The sequence below is a fragment of the Melopsittacus undulatus genome, chromosome 2, assembly GCF_012275295.1.
Source record: "Melopsittacus undulatus isolate bMelUnd1 chromosome 2, bMelUnd1.mat.Z, whole genome shotgun sequence".
NCBI classification, from domain to species: Eukaryota; Metazoa; Chordata; class Aves; order Psittaciformes; family Psittaculidae; genus Melopsittacus; species Melopsittacus undulatus.
The window spans coordinates 72,877,770-72,898,842 of NC_047528.1; the positions used below are offsets into that span (position 1 = coordinate 72,877,770).

General features: G+C 37.4%; 1 protein-coding gene across 2 annotated transcripts in view; it reads left to right on the top strand.

Annotated features, from left to right (window-relative positions):
* TBL1X (transducin beta like 1 X-linked) overlaps window positions 1-21,073 on the top strand; it is a 193,107-nt gene that overhangs the window by 13,060 nt on the left and 158,974 nt on the right. The window contains exon 1 of one of the 2 annotated variants that reach the window (XM_031051035.2): window positions 14,026-14,044. The exons of the other annotated variant lie outside the window; for it this stretch is intronic. The gene's annotated coding sequence lies outside the window, so the exon portion shown is untranslated. Of the gene's footprint in view, window positions 1-14,025; window positions 14,045-21,073 lie in introns of those variants that run through there. 2 annotated transcript variants of the gene reach the window in all.

Consider the following 21,073-nt stretch of genomic DNA (forward strand, 5'->3'; position numbering starts at 1 on the left):
ATCACCTCCCTCTTTTTCACCCATATTAAAGTAGTATTTTAAAAAGTGTTTTAAAGCAGAGGATCCTACCAAGTGAGTACTGCCAATCTGTAAATAGATTTTATTTTATTTTTTCAATCTTTGTTTTTTCTTGAAAGGGCAAAATTTGGTTGTGACACTCAGAAGCAGCTCCTCACATACAAAATATGGGTGACTCTATCAAGGTAGTGTATAGTTTGTGTTGAATTTAGAGGGTCTTTACTGAAAATTGATGAAAAGTTTGTTTCCCATATGGTAAGTTTTATTTAACAAATGTAGTGGGAACATGTATTATTATTGCAGTGATGGTTTGATTTAGTATTATTACAAATATTTCCTTCCTTAAAAAAAACATGTTTTGTGATTGGAATACTAGGAATTGGGGACCTTGTTCTTTTTTAAGCAAATAAAACCCCTAAAGAAACAAGAATATGAACTATAGTGACCTTGTGTAAATAACCCCCAAATGCTTCTGAAAGTTAAACAGATTTACGTATCAGCTATGTGTATATATATCTAGAAATTAATAGTATCAGATTATGAAATTTACCTTATAGGAATTATATGCAGATGGCACAGGCTTGGTTGTTGGTTTTCTGTTTTCTTTTTTTTTTTTTTTTTAGTAGTTTAGAAATTTCAGCAAGGTATTTGAGGAAAATTTAGTGTAAGATATTCATTAAAAGAAATTTGATGTGATGTGCGGTTCTTGTCCACAGACAATTGAGGACCTGTAAAATAGTAGCTCAGGCTTCCTTCTGATTTCTTTTGCTTCTTGTTTAGGTTGAGAATGTGGGCTTATATTCTGGGCTGCGTAAATATCGACAATTGATTTTAAGCCACAGAAAATATGATTTTTCTTTTTAATTTTTTTTTTAGGTATACATTTAAAGTTTCTGTTACCATCTTTTTGGCTAATAACAGTCTTTGACAGCTGATTATAATGTAACAAGTTTTCTTTGTTGACCTAGCAAAACAGTCTGGGGTTGTTCAGCACTATAGATACTTACTTTCTTTACAACTGTTAATTAGTACTTATTATTTTTTGTTTCACAAAATTTCCTAGGAATCTTTTTTATGAATCTGTCTGATACAGTAAAAAAATAAGTGGACAGTGGGGCCCTGTCACGGGAGCATGCAGATTGTGATTAAAAGGGACTGTTATAGTACTTCATTTTCTTTCCTCAACCCCAGCTGATCAATGAGTAATAGATACATTTACATAGTTGTACCAGCATTTAACTCTATATTGTTATGGGTTCAAATTAAGAAGGAACCCCACCTTCCCTGTAAATGTGAACAGTCTGTGGTGTGTGTGTCAGCAAGGTATAGTTTCAATAGACCTTTTGTAGTTAAATAATAATAAGCTAAAGAAAAGGCCTATAGTGCAGTCCTTGCAGGAGGAGCATGTTGCCCAACCAATGGTTCTTTTGTTTGGTTTTGGTTTTGTGTTGGTTTTTTTTTGTCTTTTGCAACTGCTGTTTCAGAAAGGTTTCTCTCATGATTGGTTTCATGATTTTTGAATGGGATAGTTTCAAAGCCTATTCTAGGCTGGCCTACTTCCTGTGAAGAGTGATATTTAGTGAGGTGCTCATATATGCTACATTGTGCTGGTGAGAAATAAATTGTGTTTTGATTCTTCAGACCTTGCTTTGCTTACTGAGTTTTGTGTTCCTGGGGGTGGAGAGGGCAAGAGAGAGAAGCAAACAGTGCTGGTTCAACATGGTTTTATTGGAGAGAGAGGCTTGCATGCCACCTTTTCCCCATGTTCTTATCGTGGTAGGTCTGGCTAAGGCTGGTAGCAAAACAGTAGCTTAAAGAGGCTGTGATCTCTTGGAAGGTAAGCGTTTACACAGCACTGGTTTTCAACCTTTAATTAGGAAGTGGTCTTTCTGAAAGAGGAAATTGGTTCTGCAAGTGTTAAGAAATTGCTACAAATCGTCATGTTGATGCTGCTTTAAAAAAGACACAATCGAAAGTAAACCAAAGCAAAAAAAAAAAACAAAACCAAAAAGACAAACCCTGAATATCCTTCACCAAACGAAAATTAAGTAGATAAGACTTGTTAACTGAGCACTGAGGGTTGCCTTAGGACGTAGGTGCTTACATTTTGAATTGATTCTCAGTTGTCAACTTGATGTGTGTGGGAGGTAAAGTGAACTTTTCATGAAAAACATTCTCACAAGAACAGTTGCTATTCATCCTTCTTCTGGTACACTAAGGTGACTGGGAGAAGGGAAATGGCAGTATTTTCAAGTCTTCTAAATCAAAGAATTGCCTCGCTTTTTTGAAGCAGTGATTTTTAGATCATATCCAGTTGTTTGGCTGCTGGAAAGATATACTTAATTTTCCAGTAAAGACAGCTTTCTTATTTTACAAATCTGTAATTTTGTCATTATAATTGCAAGTATTTTAATTAAAATGCTGATGATAAAAAGAGTATTTATGTAAAGGAGTTGATTATGCCTGATGATACAAGATCAAAATTAGGCCAAAATTTGGATGTTCTCCATCATGCTTCCTTACACAGACATGTACGCCTTTATTTTAGTTGTCTCTAATAATTTGCAGAGCATTTCGGGTGTTGTATGATTGGCAGTACTGTGCAGGTTGACACTAATCTAAAAAGCAGTTGTGTTTAGAGCTGAGAAATGATCTTTTTTGCCAGTTACAAATATGTCTCTTTCCTCCTTGAACTGTCCTCAGAGTAGAAGTAAACTTCATAAAGCCATTTCTGCCTTAATATTTAGCCTTCCAGTTCTTGAACATCAAAATCAAAGTGCTGTTAGCTGCATTTTGATCAATATGTTGAAGTTGAATCTTTAAAAAGTTTGACTTTAAAGAAAAAAAAAAAGACTTCACTTCCAAATGTATTTATACACTTAAACAAATATTTTTGTGAATGTGTCTGTTGTAGGCCAGACATTGCTTTCATGTAAGATATGACCATAGGTATTTTTAATAATTATGCCTTTGCTTAATGCATATACAGTAGTTTCACCAAGTAAACAGCAGTACTTGTATGCAGAAAGTTCAGTGTGTGCATATATGAGTGTATGTTTAGGACTTGGCCTTAATTGCTAGTGTATAATATCTAAGAATTCCCTGTACCCAGTAACTGAAAACTTTCAATGGGCACTGAACAACTAGTTGCTGGGCCTTCTGGTTTATCTTTGTGGTTTGGTTTTATCTTTATCCGTGTACTTCAGTGCCCTTTCAGTGAAGACTGGGTAAAGGGATGTTTGGCTGCCACCTGCAAGGCTCTTAAGGAAGAATGTCTGTGCTTCTATGTAAATAACATGGCATTTAATAATGGGAAAGTTAGCAACTCTGTTAATTTCTCATGACGCATACCTATGTAGAATTGTGCTTTGAAAGTTTCTTTCAAGTAATCTCTCTATCTTGAGGCTGAATTTTTATATTCAGTAGCAATGCAGCCTCATTCTGCAACTGAAAGCAAAAAAATGCATATTCCAAATGTTGTCTAGTCACAATTACTTCCTCCTGTTACAGTCCTTAGAGAAACTAATGCTCTGCTTCGGAGATGGAGGCCTGTCACCAAAGGAATGAAATAAATTGTAGTGGCATTCAAAGGGTAAAATGAAAAAACAGGTGTGGAGATCACAGATGAAACTTTAGTCAGATGAAGGAAACAGTTGTAAATATGCAGTTTAGTTCATCATGTAGGACAAAGGGAACTTGTGTGCTTCCCAGGCAGTCTGTAGGTGGAGTTTTGAGTGTTTTATAAATATCCAGGGTACTTTTTCCCTCTTGCATTGAACACAGGCTTTTTCAAAGGCTTTCTGCCCGAGTTAGGCACTTTAGGCTTCATTTACCAAGCTGCTTAGAGAAACAGTGTAGATGTTTCTTGTATTGTTAAAATACATTGTTTACAGTATTTTCCGAAATTGCTCTGAAGCCGCTTTGCTGGGCTCTGTCTTTCCTGTGTCCCTCAGAGCAGCATGGACAGAAGCCATATTCATAAGCTGCTGGGCCTTGCAGGCCACCTGCTAGTGTCACGGCTGGCTCCTCACTGCTGGCTCCTCACTGCTTATGCATGTTGGTGCACACAGGTCTCTTCTGACTTGGCTAAAGGATCTCCTGGTACAGTGTAACGTGTTTGATGGATCTTTTGTGCCCCTCCCCAAAGACTGAGGAAGAAAAACTGTACCACGGATGTTTAATGTGGCAAAATGCATCTATTGGGAGGTGTTTGGGGAAGTCAGGGAGGAGGTTAATAGCAACAACATGAGGCAGCAAGGCCAAATTTGCATGGCATAGCCATATGGCTGTTGAAATACAACTGTCAAATTGCTTCCTGTTGGTGGGTAAGAGGGCTGGGGTGCACCCTGTGGGAGATGTTATGCTTTTTGTGTGGGGACCACCCTTCTTTGTGGAGTAGGGACTGCGTGAGGTGCCCTCCTTGTCTCCTACTCACCACCAAGGGCTGTCTGTCAGCTGCGGCTATTGTTTGATGCAATTAGTTTTTATTGACTAAGATGACCTTAATAGGTTTCATTTATGTACCTTGGTTTTACTGCAGTTTAGCCCTCTAAATACTCAGGAGAGTCCTAAAATAACAAAGATAATATTAATCAGAAGCTAAAAGGAACCTAAAGCTTTAAAACAATACTTCATTTTTGCTCATTTTTTAATACATGGACGTATTTAAAACTACACCTTCAATCTTGGAGTCGTACAACAGCTAAAATGTTTAGACAAATGATAGTTGTGGTCACTATAAAAAATAAATCTATGTAAATACCTCTCAGGGTTTTTTTTTTCCCTTTTTATTTTCACATTTGAGACACTTGTCACAGTCAGTTTCATTGCAGGCCACCAGGGTTGCTGTTTTTCCCATCCAGTCTGTTGGATGCTTTACCCAATAGTAAAGTTATTCTTTAAATATTAAGAATAACCTGAAATTATTTTCAAATCCATAAAAGCAAACATAAGAATTAGGATACTTTACCCTCTGAAACTGTTCTACTCATTTGTTTAAAATTGAGCAGATTTCACACTGACAGCTCTGAAAATGAGGGAAAAGGGAGAAGCTAAATGAAAGGACTTATACTAATGGCCTAATGTGCAATAGAATATTTTTCTGCCATTTTTGCATTCAGCAACAAAAGAATAAAGGCTGTACATTGAACTAAAGGCTAAACTCTTCTGGTTTGAGATGAAAATTTATCTGGTTTATTGTACTATGTTTGTTTTTCTGCTAATGAGTGCATGTCAGATCATTGTTTACCAGTTACTGTTCTAAATTTACTGTCCAAATCGCAATTTAAGTTGGCGGAACAAAAATGAAATTTCAAGGCAGCTAAATATCATTGTCCAGAGCTTCATTTACCCTGTATTTTTGTAACTTCAGAGTGACAACAAACTGAGGAGTAGGCATGCTAGGGTCACCAGCCCAATATGGTATTCAGTTCAAATAACTTGTATTTTTATGGATTCATCCTGTTTAATCATTAATTGAAATCTCAGTACTGCTACCTTTAAAATTAAAAATCCAGTTGTTTATTAAAAATAGAGTGTCTTTAGAGTAAGATACTAGTACAACTTCTCGGAGACTTGTTTCTTGCCTATTGGTTAGAATTCACTATTTTTCTGCACAGCCTGTATGCAGTTAACCAGTAGTAGAAACTGAATAGCTGAAAATGAAGTCTTTAGGGCAGTAACAATTTTTTGCCCCTCAGTGAGGAAGTACACATAAAGCACCATGCTTTTCCCTCATGAAATGCCCTGACTGTCCATGGTGGTATGAAATGGTCAGCTGAACAAAACTTCTAAATAATGTACAAGTATAGCCATTTCACTGGATGTTAGCTAAGACTGCCTGAATGTAAGAGTATGAAAAGGTTTAGAGGAAAATGAAACTGAAATCATCAATATGTGTACCTTGGGTACGTTGATAGGTAGGGCTAGAGTGACTTCTGCTTGATTTCAGCACTTCCTGGGAGAGCTTGAATTTGTGTGGTGAAAACTAAATGGTAAGTCAGTCCAGAAACTTTCCTGGTGCAATACTAATGAACTTGGGGACCTTGAGTTGGTATGCATCGCTTGTGTAAGCATTACAGAGGTTTCCCCAAGAAACACACGTTGTGTGGTTTGCATTCACAGAGTTTCTCAAGTTAGAAGGGACCTATATGGATCAAGTCCAACAACCTGCTCCTTGCAGAACCACCTAAAGCTAAACCATAAGGACTGAGTGTCATCCAGATGCTCCTTAAACTCTGGCAGGCTTGGTTCTGTGACCACTTCCCTGGGGAGCTTGTTCGAGTGACCAACCACCCTCTCAGTGAAGAACCTTTTCCTAATGTCCAATCTAGCTGTCTCTAGCTGTCCAATCTAATGTCTCTCTCTGTCCATCCCTCCCATAATAGAACACATGACTCTGTTAAGCAATATCGGCCATGTTCAGCAGTGTTAGTATGCTCAAAGATGGGGGATACCTACAGATGTTGTGAGAAGCAGTGGTTGAGGTGATGAAGGAGACCAAAGTCATACCATTCCCTCAGAAGACAGGAAGAGCACAGCTCTTGGTTTGTTCTGTGGGGCAACCACCAACTTGGCAGATGACTATGTGTGTACTGACTGCCCAGGCAGCACGTGTCATAACTGCCTGCGTTATAGTAAAATTCTGTGGGGCTTTTCAGCAGACATGGAATATGAAAGGGTAAAAAAGCAGATTCTTTTAGTTCTGCTGCTTATAGAGCAACATATTTATTCATTGTGTGGGCTGCAGTCTGGTATGAACTTAATTCAAAGGCTGTTGCAAGTGCCTATTTGCAGAAGGGATATGAACTTACTCTCTTTAAAATACGTTTTTGACTGTAATTGTGAAATGCAGATAAAGTTATAAATCCATCATTGAACTGACTATTTTAAGCCCATCTAGTCATTTCTCCAGAGATTAGATTTTAACAAATGAGATATTTTTAGATGGATTAAATGAGGATATACCACATGCCAGAGGTATGAAGCAGCTTTGTAAGTTTTAAGTTTAAAGCCTTGTGTTTACAATATGATGTTTGAAATCTGATGGTGTACAGAATTTGTCATGCAGTGTGCTATTATAGAAATGTAACAAAGCTCTAAATGTCTGTAAAAATGTTGTGCTGAAGTGAATACTCATTAGATATATTTATTGTTTACCAAGCAAACGAAATATATAATGATAATTAAGACATCTTACATATTCAGTTACTCTAACTCTTGCACGAGGACTTTATTAAGTTATGTGCAAAACCATCTATAAATTCCTTTGAGAAATTGGTGTGTGATGTGCAACACATAAGGACTTCCTGGTTTTTAGATGGCATTTTCACCCTGACCCTCAATAGGTGTGTGGAATTCCTTTTTTTTTTTTTTGTTTTTTTTTGCTTGGTTTCTATTATGGCCCAGATGGCATTTGGAAATACAACTTGCACATAGCAGAATGCCTATTTTCATCAGTATGTACATTTTTTGAAATTAATTGTGATATGGCTTTTGTCCAGGCTGGTCTGAAGAGGGCAAACCGCACCCTGGTGTGCATCCAACACAGCATCCCTAGCTTACCAAAAGAGGTGATTAGCTCGCTGTATTCAGTGTTGGTGCGGCCTCACCTTGAACACTGTATGTAGTTCTGGGCCCCACAATTTGAGAAGAATATTAAAGGTCCTTGAATGTGTCCAGAGGAAGGCAACAAAGCTGGTAAAAGGGTTGGGAGGAATGTCCTATGAGGAGCAGATGAGGACTTTAGGCTTGTCTAGGTCAGAGAGGAGGTGGCTGAGGGACGACCTTGTTGATCTGTACAGCTTCCTGAGGAAGGGGAGAGGGAGGTGCTGAACTCTTCTCCCTGGAATCTAGTGATAGGACATGGGGGAATGATTCAAAGGTGCTTTAGGGCAAGTTTATACAGGACACAAGGAAGTGTTTCTTTACGAAGATGGTGGTAATTGAACAGTGGAACAAGGTTCCTAGAGAGGTGGTAAGTGCCCCAAGCCTGTCAGAGTTTAAGTTTTAATGCCCTTAATAACATTTTTTAACTTTTGGTCAGCTCTGAATTGGCCAGGCAGTTGGACTAGATGATCATTTTAGGTCCCTTCCCAGTGAAATAGTCTATTCTATCCTTTGGCATTCTTTAGCTGTGGAACTCCTAGTAATTTTGTTACTAGACCTGTAGAGCTTGGATCTCATAGTTGAGGCTGAACATGCATCCCTGTAGACTGGGTCTTGATAGAAAGGTTGCTTTGAATGTGGGGATGTGACAGTTCAGGCATTTTGGAGCATCCACTCTTGGCAGTCAAGTCAAAGAATTTGCTACAGTCTGTTCTCAATATTGTTTTCCAGGCATAAGAAGCTTTATGCTCCAGTAATGATGACAATGTAAAAAACAGTGTGATAGCCTACTACCACCTGTTTAGATGGGCCTGTTCTGCGAGAGGTGCTGCTGTGTGTGATTTTGATTTTTATTCTGTTGTAATCTGTTTAAACTTGGTCCATTTACCTGTCCCCTTGCTTTTAAGGCAGCAAGTATCAAGTGGTTTGATTCATGTTATATTGGATTATAAAACACCTCACTAGTAATGAGGTGCTTATTCTTAGCAGTGATTCCATACAGAAAATGTAATAGAAGTAAATATATGACTATACTCAGAGTTGGCGGGAGAAAGGGTTTGTGAAATGGCAAGATAGTGGACGATTCAGCAGCTATTTTTGTTCCATTTCAAGTATAATAAACAGTGTGTTCTGAAAGCATGCAGATCTTCCTGCAAAAAAAATTGCCAGACTTTTATTCTGGAGACAAGGGATTATGTTGGTAACTGGAAGAGAAAAATTGGTTGTCCAGGATTAAGCTTGTCATCTGTTATCATGATCTTCCCTCCACTGACACATCCAGGGTGTGACTAGTACTTGCTTTTGTTTCCTCATTGTGCTTGGCTTTAATTACCTGTATTTAGAATGAAATTCCTTGAAACTGAAAAGTGATTTACTTTACTTTGTACCCCTTTTCAAATGCTACACCCACAGCAAGTTATTTCCCTCTTGTTAGGTACAGCAGTGAAGAAATGGTGCTTTAACTGACTTCACTGTGTGGTTGGATGGGATGTGATCCATGGATGCAATGGTTAAAACTTAAAAGCCTCCCTTCACCTGCTTTTGCTCTCTATCCATTCCTCTGAGGAATTATTAACAGGTGCTGAAGGCACAAGTGCTGCATGGCCCTGAACTTACAGTGCACAAAGAAAAGATCAAACATACTCTTTCTTTTTAATAAAAGGAAGCTACTGGTGTTAGAATTTGTTGTGACTGAGTACTAATCTGACAGTACTTGCTAGGTTTTAAGTGAGAGTGAAATATAGCTGTTAACAGTCACATCAGCTCTTGTTTTTCTATCTGTTTTTCATCTTCTACCACAGGGAGAGCACTAGCAGAACGAGGAGGGATCACGTAACTATTTTAATAAAACATTAAGCACTGTTGAGAGAGGTATGGCTAGGGGTGCTGCACTCAGAGATGCAGACACTCTTCTAAAATAAGATTATTTTTCCCCTCCTTTTTTCCTTCATAACAGTGCTCATCCCATCCTCCACATCATGTTTATTAGGCTGAAGATTTTGAAAAGATAACATTTGCTTTCTCTCCATATCAAGATCTCGGTGCCATCTGCGTTGACATTTTAACTTTATGAGGGAGAATGCATTATGTAGAGTTTCCATTAGCCTGCAGAATATTAAGTTTTGAAAACGTGGTTTTTTTTTGTGAGTGAAGCAGAGCAAGCCACAGAGATGTTTTGTGTTTGTCAAAATTAGATAGTTTGCTGTTTTTTGAAAGTTAGGCTGAGAACTTAGCCTACCACTTGCTTTCCTTCCCTTCTCTCTACCTTTGTTCAGAAAATATAATACTCTGAACAAAGGCCAAGTTCTTAATAGCACAAGAGAAAGCATAACTGTAATTTGTAGTTGGGAATACTGTGAGTAGCATATGTGGCCGTACATTCCTTTGGCAAGATGTTATTCACATTCTCCTTGAACATATAATTACGTATCATTGCTTAATAAGGAGAGAACTTCTTTGTCAAACATTTGTCTGTAGTGTTAAGCTTTCAAACTCTATATTGTGATAGAACATTTTGGAAGGTATCAGAAGATTCAACTGCTGCATTTTTATTTTCTTTTTCCCCTGATATGGGAAATAACATTGCTTGTAGTCTAAAACAGGTAAAAGTGTAATATGCAGTAGTGTATTTGTGCATAAGTAGTACAGAAATATAAATGAAATCTGTCTTGACATGCATTCACGATAACATTTTTCCAGCTTGTTTACAAAATGAAAGTCTATCTCTTTCTGGTAAAGAATTCTGTTTAAAGCAGTCTCCCACTATCCTTTGAAGTGTTAAATCCTCCTAGGTTTCATTTTTTTTGGCACAAGAGTAGTGGATGTTTAAGAAGCCAACAACATTAGCTTGCACAGGACCATTCCTGTCTTATTTTTGTTTCTAGGTCTGTTTCCTGTGTTGGGGGAAGGGGAATAAGAGCACAGCTGCTCCCAAAGTTCAAGATGAAGCTGCTTCTTTAGTGTGTTTTAAGTCTTGGTCACAGTTTCTTACTGGAAGTCTTTAAATGAGCTTTAGTCTGATCTTCAATTGCTCTTTTTACAGGCATGAAATCTCCCCCTTCTCTCTTCTCTTACCCTCCATCCCAGTTCCCAGCAACTAAATCCACTCACTAATAAAACAAAACTCCTAATGATCTGCAAAATACAGATCCAAGAGAACCCTCAGAAGCAGAGCATTTTGACATACACATTTCTGAGACCAAGTAGATAATTGGCTCAGCATCAGCTTGACAAGATTGATCAATACTTGTTTTGAGATTACTTTCTTTTTTTTCCCCTGATTTTTAAAATGTTGATGCTTGCCAGCACAGAAGATTGGCTACTTTGGATGTCAAAGCTGATCCATCTGAACTTTCATTTCTCAGATAAGCTGAACATCACAGAAAAGGAAAGATTAATTTTCTGCCCCTTTTCCTATGATACTCTCAGTAATTCAGATGGAGAGGTAACAGCCTAGTCCTCTCTTGCATTTCCTTGTATGTATTTTAAACAGTTCTCTATCTGTATTTTGACATACATATTCCATGATCAGAAACACTGCTGGGTTGTTTGTTGTTTTGTTTGTTTTTTTATAGTTTTACAAACAAACTAAAGCATCTCCTTCTGTTTGTCCAGTTAACATTTTTATTGGCCTGTGTTGTGATCATATGTATATAAAAGAAATGAACCAAGCCTGCAGTGAGAAGAATATCAGTGTTGCAATTTTTAATTTCATGCACTAGTAGGACTTTCTGTTAAAGTAGCTTTGGTTATATAGACTAAACTGTTTGGGTGAGAAGGAAAAGCACATATTGTTAGTTATATATTTATTTTCCTACTTGAGAGCAGTTTGGTGGTGGGTATAGGAAGGATATGTCTTGTTTAAAATGTAGAATAATGGGAAGTAAAACTGTTGTTGCCTCTCAGAGGCATATAGCACAGAACACTGGGTACGTAGATGGAAATCCAATTCTCAGCGTGGCTTTTTTTTTTTTTTTTCCTAAAGCTGAAGTTAGTTTGATCCCCCAAAAGCTGACAAAGAAGTTAATGCTGGACTCTCACTGTAGATTTACTAAAGCCTGGGCATTGCAGGAAGATAGTAGAAATCATTGTAGACCGGGTAGCTGAAGTAGTTATAGCCCAGGTACTGATCCACGTAGAATGATAACTGGTGTAGGACTTGGTTAATAAAGGACAAAGGAGAATCCCATGATGTCACTAATACTTGTCGTCATGTGTTTGTTAAAAATAAGTCTTGTTACCCTGCTACCATTGCCGTGTTTTCAAGGTGCTTATACTTCAAGCTGTTGACACAGCAGTGGTGTAAAAATACAAATTTAGACTTACATGAGGCAAATCCTTTGGCACTGTTTAGCGTTTTCATGAAGAAACAAGAATGCTGCACAGTGAGAAGGACACACGTTAGCTGAATCAGACCTAAAAGAAGATGAATACAGTTATATCTGAGGTTCTTGAGTATCTGTATACTAGTGGGTTGCAAGTCCTCCACACTTGAACTTTTTTTCACCTGTGCCCTGGTAAAAATAATCACAGGTTATAGATGATTCAAAGCTTAAGAAAATAATAACGAATAGAGCAAGTTGCTGGGTGACTGTGCTTGTCAAACTGGGCAAAGTGAGATTGTTGCTCTAATATAGCAAATGTAACATTGTGCTCTGAGAGACAAAGACATAGGAGCTCTTTTTAGAGCAAGAGACTCCATCCTGCGTGAAACATCTGCAGCCAGAGGGCTGACATGATCTCTGGGTACATAAGGTATAAGGCTTGGGAATGAGAAGGCAGATGGTACGCTGTCTGGCACTGAGAGGACTAAGGCTTTATTGTTTTCTTTAGTTCTGGTGTCCATAAGTAAAGAAGAGAATAGATGAAGGTTCAAAGAAAAGTCAGAAGAATGATTAAAGGGTGGGAACAAGCCTTAAGTAAAAAGGTTCTTCGAGTTTAAGGTACTGAGCTTAACAGAAAGCTAAAAGGTATTCTCTTTGAGCCTTCATAATGTATAAATCTCCGAACTTCTGGTGTTTAATTCTAACTGGGAGAATAATGGAGCCTCTCTATTCTGATTCTAGTTCTGTCATGTCTTGACAGTTTTAAAAGCTTCACAAATTTTATATATAATAAGGTCTTAAGAGTATTCAGCTAAGTAGTTAAATATAATTACCTGATTTTATAGATGGAGAAACTGGGGTAAAGTCACATGCTTTAGTTCTGCCTCTGGATTTTTTTATAGAGTACATTTACAGAAATCTCAAGGTAAGGGTATTTTTAATTGTGTTGCCCATTGAAATCGTTCTGTGAATTTTCCAAATTCTGGGTAAAGAAGTGTTCTGGGTTTTGTGTAAAGAAAATTTACATTTGTTATGTGAGCTATGGTCGTGAGAGATTGTGTTAGTACCTGCAATCCTAAAACTGAAATTCAGAGGAAATTAAGATGGAAGTGAAAGCAAGGGGGTTTGGTAATTATCTGATAACAAGAAGAAGTGAGCAGCAGCATACATAATAAAAATATACGAACTTTATTTAATAAACCAATGACATACCCACATATAGCTTATTTGGAAACTATCAAGCAGGTAACTGTATGGGCTATGACAGATTATAGAGGAAGCTGAACCTAGGACAACTGCGAAGTCAAGAAATGTGTGGTCAGAATGAAATACGTTGGGAATACACTCAAGGAGGATCAAATAGTTCAGCTTTTAACTTTTAAAAATTTGTCTTTTAATAATCTTGTCTTATTTATAATGCAATCAGTATATCACCCAGTGTGCACACACACATATATATATAAATATATATGTTATTTCTGTGGAAATAAAAATATTTCTTTTTTATGTATGAAGTGCCATATGCTGATGTTGGAAGAAAGTTTTATTGCTGTTTCTTAACCATTAAAATATATATTGCAGAAAAAGTAATACAACTCCTAAATTATCATTGTAGATTTTGCACAAATGTTCATTTTGCACTGTCTTTTCCTGTATAAGTAGCAAGAGGCAAATACTGAACTAAATAATTAATGCAGTATACTATACGGTGTTTTCAAGCAAAGTGCTTATGGTTACATAAACCAGGAAAAATATAAGTGCAACCCAGAAGCAGGGAGGGGGTAGAAAGACTGGAAAAAAGGAACAAGGCATAGAAAGAAGACCTGAAAGCTTGTTTATAAGCAATTTTCATATTGGTACATAAATATATATACATTTTATCTAAACAGAGTTTGACTAATCCTTCTCAATTTGAATTTTCTCAAGGATATCTGAGTACTTGCTGTCCTATGTCAACTGAATTATTTTTTCAGGTATAAACTTGTCAGCAGATGTTCCAAGGATCCAGTCTGCTTCCACCCTCATGATATGATGGGGTGTGGTGCTTCAAAACTTGGCTACTCTATACCTGGGAAGAGTGAATCAGCTTTAATTAGGTCAGTCTTTTAATGTCAAACCCTCAAGCCTTCCACTGTCCCAACAGATGCATGACAAGAAATTAAACCCATTAATCCCAGTGCTGTGAGCGTATACATAAACTCCTGAAACTTCAGTGTTGCTAGAGCTGTAAAACCAGATTTGTTTAGAATACCACCCAACAAATAACACCAAGTCCTGCCTTCAGACTCTTCCAAACTCTAACAATCAAGCAAAAAAGTTCCAAGCAAACTACAAATGGTAATAGTCTTTCAAATTATAAGAATATTGAGATCACATGTTTATGAAAGTGTTTGGCAGATGATCCAGTTCAGTGCTGAAGTTTGTGGGTTCAGCCCTGCAGCCTGACATACAAGTTGTGGCTGATTAAACCTGAACTAACTTAGCTACTAAGTCAGAATTATGTCATTGCACAGAGCTTTTCTAACTTTATCCAGGTGAAACAGGGCTTCCTTTTTCCTTTTCTCAATGTTACTTTAAAAAACAGATGTTTAATATAAACTGTACAGTAATGTAGCTGTCTGCTATGATCAACAGGGAAAATTTTCTCACTCGTACTTGTGTATAGATGGTGGTGATTGGGTGTGTAGAAATTCTTTAGAACTTGAGTGAATTTACTTTAAATGGTGAGTATGCTCTGTATTTGTCACAAAAGTCACTGTTTATTAGTGTAACAGGTCATAGAGGCGGAATGTGTGAATACATTTATTGCTGTGGTTGCATAAGTTTTCTAAAATGCCTTATTTTGTTGTGTAATACTTGAGAATGAATATGGCGTGCTTTTTTTTTTTTCCCCTACTGAGGAGTATATTTTTTAACATGTGAACAATACAAGCAAAAAGTCACAGCTTTTTAGATGGAGTGATTTATGGAACCAGGGAGATGCCATAGAGTCTGTATCATTATTTGAAGATGGGGGGAGGGATGGAGTCCGGAAAGGAATCTGTTTTTTCCCCCTGTTTTATGTTCTCGGACCACTGCAGAATTTGATGTAAATAACTACATGTTGTATCTGTTTTGAAACAAAACTTCTTAGGTGCAGGTATATTTTAATGTTGACAGTTAGCTTCCTCCTACTTCTTTTTAGCACTAACCTGTCTCTTTTGGTCTGCATCCTACTGTGATGTGTACCTGGGGCAAGGGAGGGCAAGATACCTTTTGAACTCTCCTGTGATTTACAGCAGTATGTGAAGAAAATGGCAGGACCCAATGATACCATATTGTATACAATTGTTGCCATCTTTCCTCTTGGTATACTTTCTCTTCCATCTTTCATCTTGGTGTTTTCTGGGTCAAAATTCCTCATAGATGAAACAAATCCCATTTTTAGCCATATTATTTTCTTGAAGACATCTATCCTACATTTCAAGGTGCTTGGAGATTAAATCATTATTTAGTACATAGGAAGTTATCTAGTGACATCCTTCCCACCCGCATGTTTTTAGAAGAGCAGGGGTGGGGCCACTGTCAGTAATGCTTTCCTCCCAGCCCTTATTTAAAAATTCAGTTGTATGTTTTGTTTGTTTTTTTCCCCAAACAAATTCAATCAGACTGACCATGGGAGGAATGCTGGCCTTTTCTTTTGTGGGTTTTGTTTTCTGTTATTATGAATTGAAATGTAAAGCTGGTATTTTAAAATTCAACAGTAAAAATGAGCCAACCAAAATGCTTAATTTTCATTTAAGTTGTCAGTCTCAATTACCATGTTCTTTACTTTGGGCCATTTCTACAATATGAAACATGTATAATATTAATTATTAAAAATACAATATGTTTTGTAATATATACATGTCAAATCAATGCAGCATTATAATCCATCAGTACATAGGAAAATAAATGGGTTTTATTTATTCATGGAAAATGTTCTGTCAAAATTTCTAACCAGGTATACTTGCAATTGTTTTACTGGAAAAATGATTTTTTAATTTTATGGGTGTTGAATAACTACTTTGCATTTATACCAGAAATAATAATTAAAAAAAATATTCCTGGCAGCAAAAGGTATCACATACCATCCTTCCTTCTACCTTTTCATAAGGCCTGTCTGCTTCCATTAGGACTGAGATACCATGGAGCCTCTTGGTATGTTTGAATGCTGTAGACAAGTATTCTCAAGGAAGTAAAGCTGTCTTGTGATTTCTGTGTGTCCCTCACGTTAAAATGCATTACAGAGAAAAATGGATTGTTTAGTATTACGTGCTTAGCTTTTGCACAGCTGTGGATGTTATTGCTGTAGGCAGCACTTAAAAAAAATCTGACTTCTAATTTTGTTTGTCTAGTCTCATGCACACTATTATCTGTGCCCAGTAGATTGAGCATTGAACCATATTAATTCTGGAAGCAGCTTTAGGCTATTCATCCTTGCTGGCTATATAGGTACAGTTCAGTTATCAGGGATCACTAGTAGAATTATTCCTGCTTGTTCAGAGATTTGTCAGCTCCTTCTAGCAGGTGGTTCCCTTAAAGCACAGAAAGCTGATACAACTGGAGAACTTACTAAAAAATAACAGTGTGGCAATGGCAAACTTGTAAATTTCTGCTTGCTACAGTTTCATTTCTCTCCCTAGTCCAAAATGAAGTGTCAGATGTATCCTTATTCCAGAATACATCAGTGATATACAACTGAATATAAAGTCAGGTCGTAGTGTACTGGCTATTGCTTTAAAAAGTCATTCAAATTAATATCATAAAAATCTATATGATCATAGCAATGTAAAAAATTTCCATAGTTATGACATGCAAAGCTCATTTTTAAATTTGAAAGCATTATTATGTGTTACATAACACGGGTCATCAGAGCCTGGCTATTACTGAAGCCTAAAGCTTCCTATACTCTAGATCCATTAATCCCAAAATGGAGAATAACATTTCATACATTCATCTGTGCATAGTAACAGTAATAAAGGCTGAAGTACTGCTCTTTCAGCACTATGGCATTTCTGAGTGCTGAAGTGTCACTGGCAGAACAAGTTTAAGTGCTTGTGAAGAACTTGTTCTTTCCAATCTTTTTATTTACCTGTAAAATGGCTACTACATGTGGTCGTGTGCAGCTGTCTGAGGAATCGTTTCGTGATGTATTTTGCAGTCTTTTCACAAACGGATTTTTTGAGTGAAGACATACTACCACACCAGAAAAAAGTATGCTTATATCAAGTTGTTTTCAATCTATGAACACAGAGATTGAATAAAATGCTAAGCACACTAAAATGTCATGCATGGAAATCAGTCTTAACCTTTTTGGCAAATTATCCAGTGTTGCTTCTTTGCAGAAGCCAGCAGTACTACCATGATACAAGATGCTCCAGGCTTCCTGTGAATTTCAGCCTTCCCTACAGATGGAGGGTGAATGTGCCTGTGATTTAGCTATTATGTCCCATTTGTTCATTGACTAGAGGGAGAACAGTCAATCTAAGCTACTTGGGAAAATGGAGTTCTTACTCTTTTTTCTCTCTTATGAAAAATAAGTACCTTCATTTCTGCTACATTTTCCTCTAAATATCTGATCCTTACCTCAGGCATGATTGCAGGCATAGGAGGATAGATAAACAAGCCTGGGACCTTTGTTATGCCTCACCTCCATCTTCCACATCTAGAAAGGAAGAGAAGTTGACCTTGTTTCATCTGTCCTTGGTCTGAAAAAAAGGGGATTGAATAGGCTTTGCCACGGGAGGAGGGACAGAACTCATTTGAGAGGCAAGAGATGTATGCGGGTGCAGTTAGCTGCTGATCTGAGCTGCAAGGAAATGCAAGGTTGGCAAAACAGATACCTAGAGGGAAATTCAGGGAATAACAGAGAGCTCTGCTGCGCTGTTGCATAGCCAGAGAGCTGCAGCAGGGAACAAGGTTACTGCACTCTGTAAAATGGCAGCCTTGTAACTGCTGTGTGTGTTATAGACACACAGGAGTTCAAAAGTCAAAGGGGGTTAGGAGAAAACTGAAGTGTGTTCATACAAAAAAGAGGCAATTTTTTAAGTTAGTTCTGATTTTTGAATAGAGTTAGCACTGCAAGGGAAAGACACACATGCTTAATGATAAACACATCTTTTAGTGTGCTACCTCATTTTTTTTACATATGGTTGGTTTGTTCACTGCTGATGAGAATTGCATTTCACTTTGGTTAAAATAGAAAAGAAACCTGATCTGCTCCTACGTTTAGAATGATCAGTCAGTTACTTTTTAGATTGATAGATATGCTTCAGATTTACAGTGGGGTTTTCAGCTCCAGCCAGATCAAGATAGAAACACATATGACTTCAGAAATACCTGGAAAAAATAGCAAATAGTATTTGTGTTAGTTATCTTTTCTGGGTGGTTGTGGTGTGGTGTTTGTTGTTGTTTAGTTACTGGTGTGTTGTTTTTGTTTTGTGGGGTTTTTGTTTTAAGAAGAAAAGCCTTTCAGAAGCAGGGTTCTTAGAAATATTCTATACATTTTCTGAAATCAGCACTCTATAGCAGTGCTACCTAAAATTTTTAGGCATTTTGATCTGTATTGACTGTTTTAGCCAAATACATTTAAATTCACACAAGCTGCTGAAATTTATAAAATCTGTCAGTCTAATAGTTTCTTCATGTATCTTATCCATTGGACTAAAGCTAAGATCATTTGGTAAAACAAATATCTTGTTTCTAGTCCAACCTGATCTTACAAAATTTTGAGCCCCCACATCTTCTCCCAGTTAGTAGTTCACTGTGAAAGATAAATATCATTTTGTGAGGGAGCATATGTGTGAAACTCAATTGAAAAAGGAAATATTTAGGACCTATGAAAAATTGCATAGTGATGGAAAGGATTTTCACAGCAGTGGGAATGCAGCAGGAACATATTAATACGTGTCAAGATAATGTTCACAATTCAACTTCTTAATAAAATTGCTGTATGAGAATGAGTTTTGCAACTGCTGGTGCTGTTCTGTAATCTTAACAGTTATGCAAATACTGGTGTGAAAAACAAAACCAAAAATTACCACAGATTTTTTTGTTCCCCAAGTAAAATCAGTAAGACTTACACTTAATTAGTCCTGCTTGGGAGCACTCTACTGTCCATGGCTCTAGCCCTGTGGGTTTATAATGCATGCCTTTTTGCTGCCTGAGACAGTGGTGTATGGAGAGTTGTGTTGCCAAAGACCAGGCTGCTACACCATGTGTTGTGACTTCACACAGGCTGTGAGGTGGCCACGGGATACAGTGTCATGTGTGTGTTGGATGGCAGGAGCCACTATGGTGACTTTGGAAGTTGAAGGCTTTATTAGGATATTCTACAGTGTGTTTTGTAAATCCTATTTAAAACTCTACAGAAGTGAGTCTGCAAAGTTGTATGGCAGAATATTACCACAACTAAATGAGAAATAACTGTCTTTAAAAAAAAATCCAACAGCCCCAACAACATTGCCACTGTGAAGGCTGTGGCCCTGGAAATCCAAAAACTTCCAACAATTTCTGCTGAATCTGGAGCTGTGTTTCATTAGGCAATAGTGAGCTTCCCAGCTCCAGTAAAAATGGAGGCAACACACCTTCCCCTCTGTAGAAAAGCTCTGGGTCATGTTTTGATGAAAAAAATTGGATGATTTGTATAAACTGTTTTCCTGCATCCTTGGGAGGCCAGTTATCGATGCTAAGCTCTAGTTATGTGCCGTTTGTGCCACCTGTTTAACTCTGTTTTCCTTTTTTTGGTGGACAATTTAACAACAAGCTATCTCAGTGAAAGTAGGACAAAAAAAGAAAGAAAAAGGAAATCTCAGTGAAAACAGGAATGAGGATACTTCCCAAATGTTGCAGTGGTCTCTGTACTACAGAGGTTTTTTTTAATACTCACCTTCAGTAGGTGACTACAAACGTTTTTTTTAAATACTCGTCTTCAATCTGAAGTGCTCTGTGAGACCAGGCAGTGTCTATCAACTGGTAATGCAGTTTTGTTTCAGAGCTCTACTCATTCTGTAAGGTTTTTCTCATGCAGTTAATAGAACAGATTTGCAGGCTGGAAGAGTATGTGGACAGTACAATTTTATTCCTTTGCTACTCTAAAATCTAATGTCTCACTTCCATAGTTAAGAACTTTTTATTCAGAAAAAAAATCAGCTTTCTGAAAGATAAAATAGTAATAAGCTCAATTGCAGCTTCCTTCTTTAAAGGGAATCCAAGAATGATTCTGATACAAGTCACTAGTGATAATGTTGTAGAGGAATTTGGGAATAATACTTGTATTGACCAATGATAAATAAATTCCAGAGGAGACCTCCCATAGCAGAAGTTGCCTGATCAAACCCAAGCAGTTAATTTAGCTACACCTAATGTAGACAATTAATTAAATTTTGATATGATTTTGTCAAGGGATATCAAATTGGTGATCAAAGATTTGCAAGTGACTTTAAAAATTAAATTATTAGCACCCACCATTCTTTTTTATCCTCAGAGATAAACTTCAGAATATAATTTAGTCACTTGGACTGTTCTATTCCAATTATAAGGTTAATTACAGCATTTATTTCTATCCAGATAACATGGTCAGCTCCCTTCCCTTGTAGGTGTCACATCATCTAAAAGTTTATTTGTTCACAGATATGCTCAACATAACTCATGTACATTGTAAGGCTATTTTTGCTGCTTCAGAGAAGCATTAAACGTCTCCAAAGAGTGATCCATGAAGAACTCACCTACCGCAGAAGAGGCCACAGGGGACCAGGCAGTGGGAGTCACTGGACTGCATAGAGTGATCTCTGGTCTTGGATGAAGGGTGCACCAGCACCAGCCTCCTCAGCCCTATCAGTGCAAATTTAGGCAAGCCTTGTAAGGCAGAATTTGTAGACTGAAGAGGACGTGCATAAGATGAAGTAGTTTGAGTTTGGGTAATCCAGACTGCTTTCTTGTCGTTCAGGTTTGGGTAACTGTAATCCAGTCTAATCCTATTTTACCTGCTATTGTGGGTCTTCTGTGCACTTAAGGAGAGAAGGAAACCTAACACCAGCTACATGAGGACTGGGGTAGTGAAAGGAGAAAACACAGATAGTGATCACGGTGCCTTCCTCCCTCCT